Source organism: Triturus cristatus, chromosome 9 (assembly GCF_964204655.1).
Source record: "Triturus cristatus chromosome 9, aTriCri1.1, whole genome shotgun sequence".
Classification (NCBI taxonomy): domain Eukaryota; kingdom Metazoa; phylum Chordata; class Amphibia; order Caudata; family Salamandridae; genus Triturus; species Triturus cristatus.
Window position 1 is genome coordinate 750,263,468 of NC_140592.1, and position 15,521 is coordinate 750,278,988.

The window sequence follows — 15,521 nt, forward strand, 5'->3', positions numbered from 1 at the left end:
CGACACGTGACATTGTATGTGAAATTACAGGCAGTGACATCAGTGGCGTCACTAGGGGGGTGCGGACCGCACCGGGTGACACCCTCACAGGGGGTGACACCAAAGGGCCGGTCCGGTCGGTGTGTCAATGTCTGTGGTGCACTGCAACCGTCCGCCGTGCACAATGTTATTGAAACCACTCAAACCAGCAGTCCAGAATGAAACCGAAACGCAACGACGACGTGCGCAACCTAACCTTGTTCTATTCAGGAGGTGCCTGTGCGCAGCGCGCACTGTCTCCTCCTCTGCCGCGTCTGCGTGCCTCGGCAGTGACGTCACGTCGTCACTAGAGTGGTGCAGTCGGCGATGTTGTTACGGGTGGAATCCGAATCCCGCATGCGCATTGGCCCCCCCCAAGTGCGCGTGACTTGCATCACGAGGGACGAGGAGGTGAGGAGGTCTCAGGTCGCCGTTGCCACTGCGCCACTATAATTTAATTTTATTCCAAGGCAGCAAGGCCGACCGTCACCGAGGTATTCCCCCCCCCCCCCCCCTCCCCTGTCTGCAACTCAGCAGGTGAGTGGCCTACTATTGCCTATCATGTACAGCGCTCCAATACCTTCGGGTCGAGTTCGCGCTTTATAAAAGATGCAAAAAAATCTAAAACCTGTCTTAGTTTCACTCTTATGTTTGAAGCTGTACTCCATCTGACCCCTGGAGTCAGTAGCACACACACACACCTCTCAGTTCAACACCTGATGGTGTGCCCGGCCCTTTCCTTGTTCACTCTCACATCCTCTCCGGGTGCGCCCGGCCCATTCTTTCTGTGGCACAGCTTTTACTTATGGCGATGGGGCCGGGTGGGGGCATTGATTGGAGGCTGCTGCAGCCGAGGCGTGGCTGTTGTCAATGCTTGAAATCGAAAAATAGCAGTGCCCACTTGTTTCGGAGAAGTGCCGGGTAGTCTCCAATTAAAAGTGCACATTTAAAGCAATGGCTGTTGTTCGAACCCGAGCAAGATTACAGCTGGGCTGCCACCCCACCCCCTCCCACCTCTCCACTCCCTGACGAAGTGCTTTGAGGAGGAGAGCCCCAGCCCCGCCCTTTTCGTTTGTAGTGCACAGAGCTGTTTCACTTATATGCTGTCCACAATGAAATATAGTAGCACAAGTCAATTCTTTATGCTTCCTGCCGAGTGATTTATTTTTCTGTTTACGACCGGGTGACACCATCACATGGGGGGACACCGTAGGGTAGTGCGGAGGTATGGGGCACAGGGAGGGCAGAGCTATGGGGCACAGGGTGTCCATAGTTTTGAGACACGAGGTTGTGTAGATATGACACATGGGGGTGCAGACAGGCGCGCAACATCCATTGGACTCACAGGGCTTCAGCCCCCCCCCCCCCCCGTCGTGTGTGGCAGCCCGGGATGAGACAGCTTCCCGGTGCACACACAGCCGCACCCGAGCACTTCACAGGTCTTTAAAAGACCATTTGCATGTTAATGAGGCCTCGCTGTTGTTTCACCCCTTCTAAGAGCCCCAGCAGCTCCACTCTGCCTATGGCTTAAAAGATTCAGCCCCCCCCCCCGAAATATTTTCTTAGCCCCCCCCCCCGAAATTTGGCTCTAGTTGCGCCTCTGGGTGCAGATGTATGCGATACAGGGGTGCAGGGGGTATGGGGCACAGGGGGTGCGTGACACGGGCGTGCGGAGGTATGGGTCACAGCCTGGGAGTAGGGGGTGCGAAGGTACGGGGATAACAAGGTACACAGGGTGCAGGCGGAGTAGTGAGTGAGTAAAAGGCAGCGCATATGATGTGAGCCGTGACAGACAGAGGCCGTGTATAGGGGGGCTTTCAGGCGAAATGGGGAAAAAAACGAGGTACAACGGAATGCTGAGAGAGTACTAGGTTCTAGGGTGAGTTTCATGGAAGGAAGTCTACGGAGGGGTGACTGGGAAAGTAAAAAAAGGAGGGACGAAAGTCAGTGCAAGTGGAAGCCGCACGCAGCAGACCCCTCCCATGAGCGCTGGTGTGCCATATAAATCCTCCGTGGCGAGGATATGAATGGCTTGTCATTGTCCCCTGGCCCTCGCGGTTCCCAGAGGGGAGAAGCGCCGGTGAAACATTGCTGCGTTGTTGGCTGGTGAAGGGAGGGCAGCCCTCCGCAAATTAAGCATCTCACTGCTCCACGCGGGTTCACGGAGGGCTTCAGGTGCAACTCTCCTGTGCATAATATGATTGCTGACGTCGAGCATGGGAAATTATGTGCGGCTAGAGGCAGCCCGCAGAGCGCACCGGGCTTTCGCATTACATGCAGGTGGGGGGCACCCCTCCCCATTCATAGATCCGTAAACGCGTATTGATTATTGACTCTACAACTGAGGCAGATGCGCAGCTCCAACCCTCTTATCACAATTACGCATTATGTTTTACGTGCTGTAACTATTATATTTTTGCGGATACCAAGGATCCATATACCCAGGTGTGTTTTTATCGTAAAATATACCTTTTAGAAGGAAAGGGAGCACTTTCTTTTTGTCTCCCTTTGTGTTTGGGATGCCTGCAGAAGATCGGTTCATCACAGTATGCACAGTGCCAGCATCTGCACTGTGTGCTCTCGGAGTATGCGGAGTAACCGGGGGCCATGGGGGTAGGGGGGGAGCTGATAAAATACTGGTGGAGAGAGATAAAAGGGCGGCACCACTAGTACAGTAAATGGGGTCCCCAAGGAGGGAAGGTGTAAGGTCTGTGCCACGAATTCATGGTAGGACACGAGGCACCCCGCAGACACAGTACAGAGTGACAGCAGATCTGATGAACATGCCCCCTCCCCGCCCCACAGACGCCCCCCCCCCTTGTCCTTGGGAGTGTGGCACCCTGTCCTGGGGTGACACCATGAGTTACCGCACTGGGTGACACCAACCCTAGTGACGCCGCTGAGTGACATCATAAGAAGTGACATCAGTTATTAAGATCTCACACATATGTTTATCAGGCACATGAGTACATTTAAGCGCATTATGAGATTTAACACATTAGATTTGGCGTTGGGGTTATGCCAAAAAAGTGGCGCAATCCCGATGCAATATCTGGGCCTCAACTAATGCATTTATTTTTTTAAACACTGCCACAAATAAATTAGCAACAAGGAGAAGCTTGGTGGTAGACCTGTTATGCTTAATTGGTTGCAAAGTCTACATTTAAAAACATTTGATTGGGTTTCAGCATCTGCTGTGAAGGTGCCCAGTAAATCTCAGGGAATAGTAATAATGGTGAATGATGGACCCGGCCCTCGTAACATAGTCAGACCTGACCCCTGCACCTCACACCAGCCCCGAGCCCCTGGCCTAGCCGATCCTTCCCACCAGAACACACGCACCCGACTCGGACTTCCCCCGTCCATAGGCCTTCCTCCTTCGGCCACCCCGGGCCCGCGTGCCCACTGCATGCACCAAGATGGCCGCCCGGCCCCAGTGCGACCCTAGCCTACAGGCGCCACTCCGGCTGGAGGACATCGCGCCCCCCTTGGGATGAGAGAGGGAGGAGCAGTTTCCATCACACCTCTGCGCTTCCCTGGGACGGTGGGTTTCGATCGACCTGCCGGCCTCCCTGAGGGCTGGCTCCACGCCTGCTGGGTGTCTGGGGCTCCTCCCGACCCGGCCCTGAAAGGATCAAAGGACAATGGCAGGAAACCCCCAACAAGCGACCCCCAGGTGACAAGACCCCTGCCTGCACAGACTCCGGACATCAAAGAGGAGTCGCCCTATAACAAGGGGTGCTCTGGGACTGTCCGGCATATTCGCCTTGGTACCACCTGAGCCCTGCTGAGTGACTCGCGGCTCCCTGAAAGATCGTAAGACCTCCGAACTTGTGCTTGAGCCCTGCTGAGTGACTCGCGGCTCCCTGAAGATCGTAAGACCTCCGAACTCGTGCTTGAGCCCTGCTGAGTGACTCGCGGCTCCCTGAAGATCGTAAGACCTCCGAACTTGTGCTTGAGCCCTGCTGAGTGACTCGCGGCTCCCTGAAGATCGTAAGACCTCCGAACTTGTACTCGAGCCTGCTGAGTAGCTCGCAGTGCCCACAGACTCCCTTGGTCCCGCCGGACCCCACGACGACAAGCGTATCCCCCAGCTCGAGGATTGTGAGCTGTGCGCCGGATACGCTCCTGCATTTGATCCATTCCCCCCAAAGACTGTCCCGCTACCTCCTAACCCCCCTCCAAGACTTTGTTAGCCCGCGCTCCACTTGTATATATATTGCCTTGCGGATCATAAAGATCTTACCACTCCGATCTGATAAAGATTTGCTCTTAAGAACTCTCGGTGTTGTGTCTCTGTGTCGTGTGGTGCCGAGTGTACGATCCTAGATACGAGATTCCTCCCCTGAGGAGTCTCCCGCCAGTGCCCGGCTACGATACCTCGAGGGTTGGTCTCAGGCCAGTCAGGGCCCCCTCCGGGCCCCTCTGAGGTCGCCTTCTTACATTGGTGGCAAGCGACGGGATTCGGGCCCATAATCTAGAGATCGTACCGTGAACGGCTGACGCACTACCGACAAAGATGGCAGAAGGAAGCGCCGTGGTTCTCGTAGAAGACGACGCCAGCACCGTGTTCCAGGTGGAACAGCTGGAAGAGTACACTCACAGAGAACTAAAGCAATTCTGTAAGGAACTCAGAATCGCTACCACTGGTCTCAACACCAAAGAAGATATGCAAAAGGCACTGAAAGCTTGGGTGGATTCTGGAGCCTCCCGCCCAGAAGGAGCGGTGGAGCCCCACGACGAAGCAGGACCCTCCCAAGGAGAACGCAGCAGCAACCAGGTGCGAGGCTTCGTACCAGACGGGGGCCTATCCCCGGAGGAACTCGCAGACAGAGAAAAAAGTCGCCATCACGAGCTCGAATTAGCCAAACTCAAAATTGAGGGCGAATTGAAATTAGCCGAGAAAAAGCTAGCAGTAGAACAGTTGCGAGTGCAAGGAGAACTGGAGGAGAAGAAACTCCAACGAGAACACGAGGGAAGGAGACTTCAACTAGAACATGAACGCAGCTTGAAGGAGATAGAACTGAAAGCAAGAAGCGAAGAAGCGCGGCCCCCGGGGAACCGGGAGGCGGCCGCCCCGACGGAACAGAAGGTCCACATCCCCAAGGATGTGGTCAAGGAATATTACAAGAATGATGACATTCAGCAGTGGTTTCGGGCCTACGAGGTCGCCATGACCTCCCATCGGGTCCCGCAGAAGGATTGGGGGGCTGGGCTATGGGGACGGTTCCTGAGCGAAGGGAGAGACACCCTGCTCGACCTACCCACCTCCATGCAGACCTCCTATGAACACATGAAAGCGGCCCTCCTCACAAGGTACGGCCTCACCCCGGAGATGTACCGCCAGCGGTTCCGGGACTGCAGGAAGATCCCGGGTACCACCTGGGTGGAATATGTGAATTTCTTCAGCCGTGCCTTTGATGGGTGGATCAAGGGCAGCAAGGTAACCACCCTGGAAGAACTAACTGACCTTATGTTATGGGAACACCTGGCTGCCAACTGCTTTGTGGAACTACGCCAGCATCTGCTCGACAGCAAGCTCACGGACCCGAGAAAGCTGGCTGTCGAGGCGGATCGCTGGACCAACACCCGGGTCTCCCGGGGCCCTGTAGGAGAGTACCCCCGAGCCAGTCAGGGACCACCCCGCCAGAGAGGGGGGGGAAACCAGGGAGGGCAGAGAGAGCCCCAGACTAGTCCCCCGAAGTCCCAACCTCCGCCTTTCCCGGCACCCCCACCAGCTGTATCCGGCCCCCCCCCTGAGACGGGGGCACCGGGTAACCATCACTTGTTTCCGTTGCCAGAAGCCCGGGCACTACGCCAACGACCCTGAATGCCCCATGGCCCCACGCACCAACCAGGCAGCACCCCCCGCTAGACAGATAGCCAATGTAGCCCTGGGGGAGGAGGTTGAGGAGGCCGAGGAGTGGGAACCAGCCGCTATGGCCCTAGTGTCCTTAGGGGATAGGGAGATGGTCCCTGGGAGCCTCCTGCCCTCTAACACAAAGAAATATTGCCAGCTCGTCACGATCAATGGCCACCAAGTAGAAGCCCTCCGCGACACCGGGGCCAGCATCACTGGTGTCCTCAGCCATTTAGTCCACGAGGACCAGGTCCTCCCCAACGTATTTTGCCCTGTCATTTCAGCCGACAACACAGAAAGCCTATGTAAGGTAGCCCTGGTGCCCTTCGAGTGGGGAGGGGTGGTCGGTAAACTGAAGGTCGCAGTGAGAACATCCCAGCCCGTCGACTGTCTCCTGGGGAACGACCTGGAAAGTTCCCCCTGGGGGCAAGTTGAGCGCAAGACCCACCTAGGGATGATGGGCCTCCCTTAGTGGGTGTGCGCCACCACTCGATCCATGGCGGCTCGACTGACCCCCCTGAGGGACGTCGACGACGCCCCGACCCCTGAAGATGGGATGGTCCCAGCAGAGGGCCCCCACATCCCCCCACCGGAAGAGTCGCTCGCCAGTAACGACCCGCCGCCTTCCGACTCCACCTCAGACACCGAGTTAGGCGATCTGCCCGAATTAGCACAGTGGCGCCACGAAGGGGGCCCCTCCCGAGAGGAGTTCTGCCGAGAACAGGCTACCTGTCCCTCCCTGGTCGGGCCCCGGCAACAGGCAGAGGCCCAGGCCGCAGGCGACCAGACGGGGACGCACCGGGTCTATTGGGAGAATGACCTTCTGTACAGCGAATGGAAGTCGGTGGAGCTAGGGTCCGGCCGGGTGCTGGTGGTACCACTACGCTTCCGAAACCTTCTCCTGGGCTTGGCCCACGACGTCCCCCTCGCAGGCCACTTGGGTCAGGACAAAACATACAGTCGCCTCGTGACTCACTTCTACTGGCCTAGAATGAAAGCAGATGTAGAAGCCCACTGCAAGTCCTGTCCCACGTGCCAGGCCAGTGGGAAGAGTGGAGGGAAGCGCAAGGCTCCCCTCCAGCCCTTCCCTGTCGTCAGTACCCCTTTTGAGCGGGTCGGGATCGACATTGTGAGACCTCTGGACCCCCCAACTTCCCAGGGGCACCGGTTCATCCTCGTCCTGGTGGACCATGCCACTCGTTACCCTGAGGCCATTCCCCTGCGCACCGTCACGGCCACCGTGGTGGGCCGGGCGCTGATGGGGATCTTCTCCCGCATGGGTTTTCCCCGCGAGGTCGTGAGCGATCGTGGGACCAACTTTATCTCCCGATACATGAGGTCCTTATGGCAACAGTGCGGGGTGTCCTACAAGTTCACCACCCCGTACCACCCCCAAGGAAACGGCCTGGTAGAGCGGTTTAACCGGACTCTGAAGGGGATGATCGCGGGCCTGGAAGAGCCCCTCCGGCGTAAGTGGGACCTCCTGCTCCCCTGCCTCCTATTCGCATACCGAGAAGTTCCCCAGAAATCCTTGGGTTTCAGCCCCTTTGAGTTACTCTACGGGCACCCCGTCAGGGGGCCCCTCAGCCTGGTCAAAGAAGAGTGGGAGGCGGCGCCCCGAGGCACCCCCCGAGACGTGTTCCGTTACGTTCTGACCCTCCGCAATCAGACTAGGAGGTTGCGGGAGTTGGCAGAGGCCAATCTGGAGGCGAGTCAGGAGGAGATGAAGCGCTGGTACGACCAGAACGCCGCACTAGTAGAGTTTCAGCCGGGCCAGCTGGTGTGGGTCATGGCCCCCGTGAAACCCTGCGCTCTCCAGGATAAATGGACCGGGCCCTTCAAAGTAGTTGAGCGAAAGATCCCGGTCACGTACTTGGTAGACGTCCAGTCACCCTGGGACCCCCTCCGGGTCCTCCACGTGAACCGCCTCAAGCCCCACTTTGTGCGGACAGAGCTGAGCCTCCTACTGGCCACTGACGACGGGTCCGAAGAAGAGTCGGATCCTCTCTCGGATCTTCTATGCACCAAGGAGAGGGACGGCTCCGTAGAAGGAGTGAACCTCTCCCCGTCTCTCACGCCCCAGCAACGTGAGGATTGCCGCCAGCTCCTAGGGCAGTTTCCGGACCTTTTCTCCCTGGTCCCCAAGGTCACCGACTGGTGTGTCCATGACGTGGATACCGGAGACAGCCCACCAGTGAGACACAGAGCCTACCGAGTCCCCGATCGGGTCCGGTCCTGTATCCAAGCCGAAGTCTCGAAAATGTTGACCCTAGGCGTGATCGAACCCTCAGACAGCCCCTGGGCCAGCCCCGTGGTCCTGGTCCCAAAAGCAGCCGCCCCCGGGGTCGCCCCGGAACTCCGCTTTTGCGTGGACTACCGGGGACTCAATGAGGTCACCCGAGCCGATGACCACCCCATTCCCCGAGCCGACGAGCTCATTGACCGGCTCGGAGCTGCACGGTTCCTCAGCACCTTCGATCTCACCTGCGGCTACTGGCAAATTGCGCTCACAGAGGGAGTCAAGGAGCGGTCCGCCTTCTCCACCCCGGATGGGCACTATCGCTTTCGCGTAATGCCCTTCGGGATGAAAAATGCCCCGGCCACCTTCCAGCGGCTGGTAAATAGAGTCCTGGCCGGGCTGGAAAAATTCAGCGCTGCATATCTCGACGATATCGCAGTTTTTAGTTCCGAATGGAGTGAGCACCTCCAACAACTCCGGAGGGTGCTAACCGCCCTACGCCAGGCGGGCCTCACCGTGAAAGCCAGCAAATGCCAGATTGGGCAAGGTTCGGTAACCTACCTGGGGCACCAGGTCGGAAGCGGGCAGGTCGCCCCTCTACAGCCCAAAATCGACGCCATCCTAGCCTGGGAGCCCCCCACCACCCAAACAGAGGTCCGAGCCTTTCCGGGCCTCACGGGCTACTATCGGAGATTCATCCGGAATTACGGCAGCCTGGTCGGTCCCCTCACGGGACTCACGTCCAAGAAGCAGCCCAAGAAGATACAGTGGTCCCCTGCCTGCCAAGAGGCATTCAATGCCCTGAAAACGGCCATGTGTACGGCCCCCGTCCTCCAGGCCCCCGACTACTCCAAAGAGTTTGTGGTACAAACTGATGCCTCCGAGCATGGCATCGGGGCCGTCCTCTCCCAAGTAAATGACCAGGGTCTGGACCAGCCCGTGGCCTTCCTCAGCCGAAGGCTGTTGCCCCGGGAACAGAGATGGAGTACCATCGAGCGCGAGGTGTTCGCAGTAGTCTGGGCCCTCAAGAAGCTACGCCCTTACCTGTTCGGCACCCATTTCAGGGTCCAGACCGACCATCGCCCCTTGCGATGGCTCATGCAGATGCGAGGAGAAAACCCCAAGCTTCTGCGGTGGTCAATCTCCCTCCAGGGGATGGATTTCACCGTGGAACATCGCCCTGGTACGGACCACGCCAACGCCGATGGCCTCTCCCGATACTTCCGCCTCAGCGAAGAGAACCCCCAAGAAGATGGGTAGTTCTCTCCGGCTTTCAGCTGGGGGGGACGCGTGTTGGACCCGGCCCTCGTAACATAGTCAGACCTGACCCCTGCACCTCACACCAGCCCCGAGCCCCTAGCCTAGCCGATCCTTCCCACCAGAACACACGCACCCGACTCGGACTTCCCCCGTCCATAGGCCTTCCTCCTTCGGCCACCCCGGGCCCGCGTGCCCACTGCATGCACCAAGATGGCCGCCCGGCCCCAGCGCGACCCTAGCCTACAGGCGCCACTCCGGCTGGAGGACATCGCGCCCCTCTTGGGATGAGAGAGGGAGGAGCAGTTTCCATCACACCTCTGCACTTCCCTGGGACGGTGGGTTTCGATCGACCTGCCGGCCTCCCTGAGGGCTGGCTCCACGCCTGCTGGGTGTCTGGGGCTCCTCCCGACCCGGCCCTGAAAGGATCAAAGGACAATAGCAGGAAACCCCCAACAAGCGACCCCCAGGTGACAAGACCCCTGCCTGCACAGACTCCGGACATCAAAGAGGAGTCGCCCTATAACAAGGGGTGCTCTGGGACTGTCCGGCAGATTTGCCTTGGAACCACCTGAGCCCTGCTGAGTGACTCGCGGCTCCCTGAAAGATCGTAAGACCTCCGAACTTGTGCTTGAGCCCTGCTGAGTGACTCGCGGCTCCCTGAAGATCGTAAGACCTCCGAACTCGTGCTTGAGCCCTGCTGAGTGACTCGCGGCTCCCTGAAGATCGTAAGACCTCCGAACTTGTGCTTGAGCCCTGCTGAGTTACTCGCGGCTCCCTGAAGATCGTAAGACCTCCGAACTTGTGCTTGAGCCCTGCTGAGTGACTCGCGGCTCCCTGAAGATCGTAAGACCTCCGAACTTGTACTCGAGCCTGCTGAGTATCTCGCAGTGCCTACAGACTCCCTTGGTCCCGCCGGACCCCACGACGACAAGCGTATCCCCCAGCTCGAGGATTGTGAGCTGTGCGCCGGATACGCTCCTGCATTTGATCCATTCCCCCCAAAGACTGTCCCGCTACCTCCTAACCCCCCTCCAAGACTTTGTGAGCCCGCGCTCCACTTGTATATATATTGCCTTGCGGATCATAAAGATCTTACCACTCCGATCTGATAAAGATTTGCTCTTAAGAACTCTCGGTGTTGTGTCTCTGTGTCGTGTGGTGCCGAGTGTACGATCCTAGATACGAGATTCCTCCCCTGAGGAGTCTCCCGCCAGTGCCCGGCTACGATACCTCGAGGGTTGGTCTCAGGCCAGTCAGGGCCCCCTCCGGGCCCCTCTGAGGTCGCCTTCTAACAGTGAAATAACTCTGTTGGTTAATGCACTTGCTGGAGAGATCCGTGTTTTATAAAGTCCCAGATTGGAATCAAAGTAGTAGAGAAGGTAAATGTGTCTCCTGCAAAGCACACCATCTAACATACAGATGACAGATTGTTATTTTTTGTAGGTAGTAAAGTGGGTTACTGCTTTTAATACAGAGATCCTTTTGTTACCTGCAGTTCTTAAATTGTAATCCTCCTAAAAGACCACAGTGAGGTATGAAGGACATGTGACTCCTACACCTTGTAACCCTCACTGTCTCACATAACTCATCTTGTACATTGATTTACACATGTACATGATTTATTGTCAATGTATAATGTGTATGTTATGTAAAGAGCTCTGACACCCTGCATTGGGTTGCATAGCGCAAAAAAAGAAATAAAATAGTGCTATTGAAATTGTTTTTTGTGTAAATACCGGGACAGACAACACACCTGACATTCTTACAGTGCATGCGTCTATTCTATACAAGGACTAAACAAAGGCAAAAGCTGCCTCTCTTGTACTTGAGAAGAGATAACAAGCTGTGTGCCTTTGTTTCGCCTTCATGGCATTTATATTTAAGTGTGAGGTTCCAGGCCGCATCCATTCAGGATATTCAGAAAAAAGGAGGTCTGATGGCCCCATAGGTTCGGCCCAGATGGAGGTGACAAAAAAGCCACCTCGTGGCCTGCACGTTGCTGCTGGGAATCGAAAGCAGACAACATACAGGCGCTGCTGAACGTGTCCTGGTGTCTGAAACTTACACCATGACAAGTTCAGCATATTTCTGTGGGACCCAAAACTTGGCAGTGGGCACGGCGTCCACCCTGTGAAAAGAGTGGGTGGATGCTGTGTACCTGCGTGTACCCCCGACTTGTGCCCTGCTCTATGGGCAATTCTACTTTGGATTTCGGCAGCAAAGCACCAGTGGTGAACACTCTTTCAACCTTGCATGAATCAGGGACCACCATCCTGCAGGGGAGAGGATGTGACCTAACGGCTAGCTCGGTTGACCTCGAAGGTAGGGGACCGGGGGTGAGTCTCAGTAGGGACGCTCAACATCCTTTGATTCTCTGCAAATCACCCCCTGTCTACCAAAAATGTCTGTAACCTAACTGGCCTTCATGTAAAGTGCACTGATACCTTCGGTCGAGTTTGCGCTATATAAAACTAAAATAAATGAGTACAATTTCAAGTCGAAGTGTACCAGTGCTTAATTTGTAAAAGAATAGGTGCCAGGGCTCACATTTTCTTCAGAAGCCCGCCGCTTTTGAATGCCTGGGTTGTTTCTCTGTGCTGGTCCATGCATACTTGCAGTGCACCAGTTATTTATGCATTATGTACGTGGCCTCAGACGATAATATAACCAGGGGCAACACTTTTTAGTGTTTGTGTTTGGAAAAATGAAACACGATTCAGACGTGCTAGCAGTCGAGCCTTTGTCATACAGACTTCATACAAATTAAAGCAGCAAAGCCTTAACTCTGAGCTATCCCGCTCTTTCGATGAAATGCTCTATATTAGTAATTCCAGTAGTGTAGTAAGGGTGACATGCGCCTAATGCAATCATGTAAAGTAGTCCTACTGTCCCTTTTAAATAAAAATGCTGCCATAATATACCAGTTGATTCATCCAACGTGTTACATCTTTTATTTTATTTTCAGTTTAGGATCACCACCAACTGGAGAATACAACTTGTAGTCCCGGCCCTGTAAAAAAAAGTGCCGGTGCTACGCACAGAAAGCACCGGCTCAAATTAAGCACTGTCCACTCATAAATGATGTGCAGGACATGCCAGTGCAGGTGGGGTTGCCAGTACCCATGTTTAACAGGTCTCTAGTGTTCATGTAATCACTCCAGCATGGTTGGACTGTGCTACACAGCAACTTGGCAGTTCCCACGGGCTGTTATGATAGGTGTTAGATCTGGGGGTCTCTAGTTGGCAGGGTAGGTACCACTGTCCAAGTAGGGACCCTTGCTTCTAGTCAGGGAAAGGGGGATACACTGTTAAGATAACCCCTGCTCACCCTCTAGGTAGCTTGGCCTGAGCAGTCTAGGCTATCAAAGGCAATGTGTAAAGTATTTGTACCAACACTCACAGTAACACAGTGAAAACACCACAAATTTACTCCACACCAGTTTTAGAAAAATAAGGTATCTTTACTAAAAACTTCACAAGACCAAATACTACAGAAAAACCAACATACAATTAAAAAGGTTACTTTAAAGATAGTTCAAGAGTTTGCAGAAAGTACTCCAGGATGTAAAAGTCAGTGACCTGCACAATGCGACTCTCAATGCACAAAATGCGACACTCTCGTGCCCAACAGTACCTGTAGTTGCGATAAGGTTCCCAAAAGCTATCACAAGGAAGATGGCAAAGGCGATGCGATACTCCTGAGATCTTGGGGAGGCTTTGCAGCAGCCCTGCTTCACGCAGCAGAGGTGGATGCGCCGGCTCCGATCTGTAGGGGGAGGATGCGATGACTTTGGCTTTCGTTGCGTAGGTTTCTTAGGGGGAAGCTTCACGCACAGGCACGATGCGACGATCTTCGGTGCGGCGCGATGCGCGGCACAGCGCTGACTTCTGGCGCCGCAACCCTCGATTCGTCACGGGACGGGACTCTGCGTCGACACACGCAGCGACTGGATACTTTCACGCACCGGCAGTGGTGCGGCCCGCAAACTGGTTCTGCAACGACCCTCGCAGCGTCAGGAATCTTCTCGCACCGGAACGATGCTCGACGCACTCGGCGATGCGGGGACTCCGGGTGCTGCGATGACGCAGCGATGAAATTCTCCTCGCACTCTCGTTCTTGCGACACGCAATCGGATGATACGTTGGGTACCAGTTACTCTTTTTCACGCTTCTGCTTCCCAGCTCCCAAACACAGCAAAACGACCTCCTGAGGCCCCAAGACTGGGCAAGCACTCCAAGGCAGGTCAGAACTCCTTCAGCAGAGTTCCAGGGGAGCTGGTGGTGAAGTCCTTTTGTTCCTGGGACTTCTTAACAGGGAGCCAGCTCTTCTCAGGCCCTTGGAGATCAGAATCAAAAGAAGGGGACACAGCAAAGTCCTTCCCCTCTCCTTGGCAGCAAAGCAAAACAGCAAGCAGGCAGTCTTCTCCTCTTCAGTCCTTCTCAGCTTTCTCCTTGGCAGAGGTTTCTTCTTAGTTCCAAAGTGATCTAAAGTTTAGGTGTCTGTGGTCCTCTTCTTATACCCCTCCAAGTCTTTGTCTCTCTGTGTTTCAGTGGGGGGATTCCCCTGCTCAAACCGGTTCCTGGGTGTGCTCTGCCCTGGAGCACCTGGTTCCTTTCAGAGTGAGGGGCAGGGTCGTTAGACGCTCAGCAGGAGGTGGAGCCTTCTTTGTGCCAGCAGAGGCAGAGTCCTCAGCCTGGCCAGCAGGGGGTGGAGCCAGCATTGTGCTGGCAGAGGCAGCCCTATTCAAACCCAGGGGCTACTCCTCCCACCCATCTAAAGCAGATCTCCCTATTCACCCTGCTGCTGACTCATCCAGGCTCCTGGAGCCACCTAGCCCATCACATTACTCCAGTCAGCCAACCAGCACACAGGCACACAGGAAGGTTAAACAGGAGAATAGCTACTTTCTAAAAAGTGCTATTCTCACACAGTGAATTTAAAAACCATCTTGCTAAAAAGATGTATCATTAAATTCTGAACACAAAGATACCAAACTTGGATTTTCTATCTTGCCCTTATGGGAAGATATGCATGTAAACAGCCTCCCCCATTCTATCCTATGGGCAAGATAGCCTCTCAGCAGTGAAAAACGAAAATGGCTGTAATTCACTACCAGGGCATGTTACACACCTCAGTACATGCCCTACCTTTCAGATACACTGCACCCAGCCCAGGGGGGTACCTAGGGCCACCATAGGGATGCCTTACATGTACAGAAAGGGAAGGATAAGGCCTGGTCAGTGGGTGCACTGGCCAGGTTGACATGGCAGTCCTGGACTGCACATAGGCACTGCAAGCAGGCCTAAGACATCATTTTAGCGCTACTCCTGTGGGTGGCACAATCAGTGCTGCAGCCCACTAGTAGCATTTGAATCACCAGCCCTGGCACACGCAGTGCACTTTACTAGGGGCTAACAGGTGAAACAAATATACCAATCATGGATAACCAATCAGTATAACAATTTACCAAGGGAGCACTTGCACTTTGACACTGATCAGCAGTGGCAAAGTGCCCAAAGCATCTAAACCAGCAAAAACGAAATCCAGCATAGCATCAAAAAATACAGGAGGTAGAGGCAAAAAGTCAGGGGTAACCACACCAAAGATGCCAGGTCTAACACGTGTCCCCTCCAGCTGAAAGTGGGGAGAACTACCCACCCTCTTGGGAGTTCTCATCGCTAAGGCGGAAGAACCTGGACAGACCATCAGCGTTGGCGTGTTCTGTACTGGGGCGGTGTTCCACCGTAAAGTCCATCCCCTGTAGGGAAATGGACCACCTCAACAGCTTAGGATTCTCTACCCTCATCTGCATCAACCATCTGAGGGGCCTGTGGTCCGTCTGAACCCGGAAGTGAGTCCCAAACAAGTAGCGTCTCAGCTTCTTCAGTGCCCAGACCACAGCAAAAGCTTCCCTTTCGATCGCACTCCACCTCTGTTCCCTGGGAAGTATCCTCCTACTAATGAAAGCTACAGGTTGGTCCAAGTCCTCATCATTTAGTTGTGAGAGCACCGCTCCCACTCCATGCTCAGAAGCGTCTGTCTGCACTATGAATTCCTTGGAGAAGTCAGGCGCCTTGAGTACAGGTGCTGTACACATGGCCTCCTTCAGGGCATCAAAAGCTTCTTGGCAGGCACTGGTCCAA

The 15,521-nt window shown here is 55.2% G+C and overlaps 1 long non-coding RNA gene across 2 annotated transcripts in view; it reads left to right on the forward strand.

Annotated features, from left to right (window-relative positions):
* The first annotated feature begins 307 nt into the window (after positions 1-307).
* LOC146798754 (uncharacterized) overlaps positions 308-15,521 on the forward strand; it is a 32,716-nt gene continuing 17,502 nt past the window's right edge. The window contains exon 1 of one of the 2 annotated variants that reach the window (XR_014969200.1): positions 308-429. This is a non-coding gene — a long non-coding RNA (uncharacterized LOC146798754). Of the gene's footprint in view, positions 556-15,521 lie in introns of both variants that reach the window. The other variant, XR_014969201.1, reaches the window with a different exon arrangement.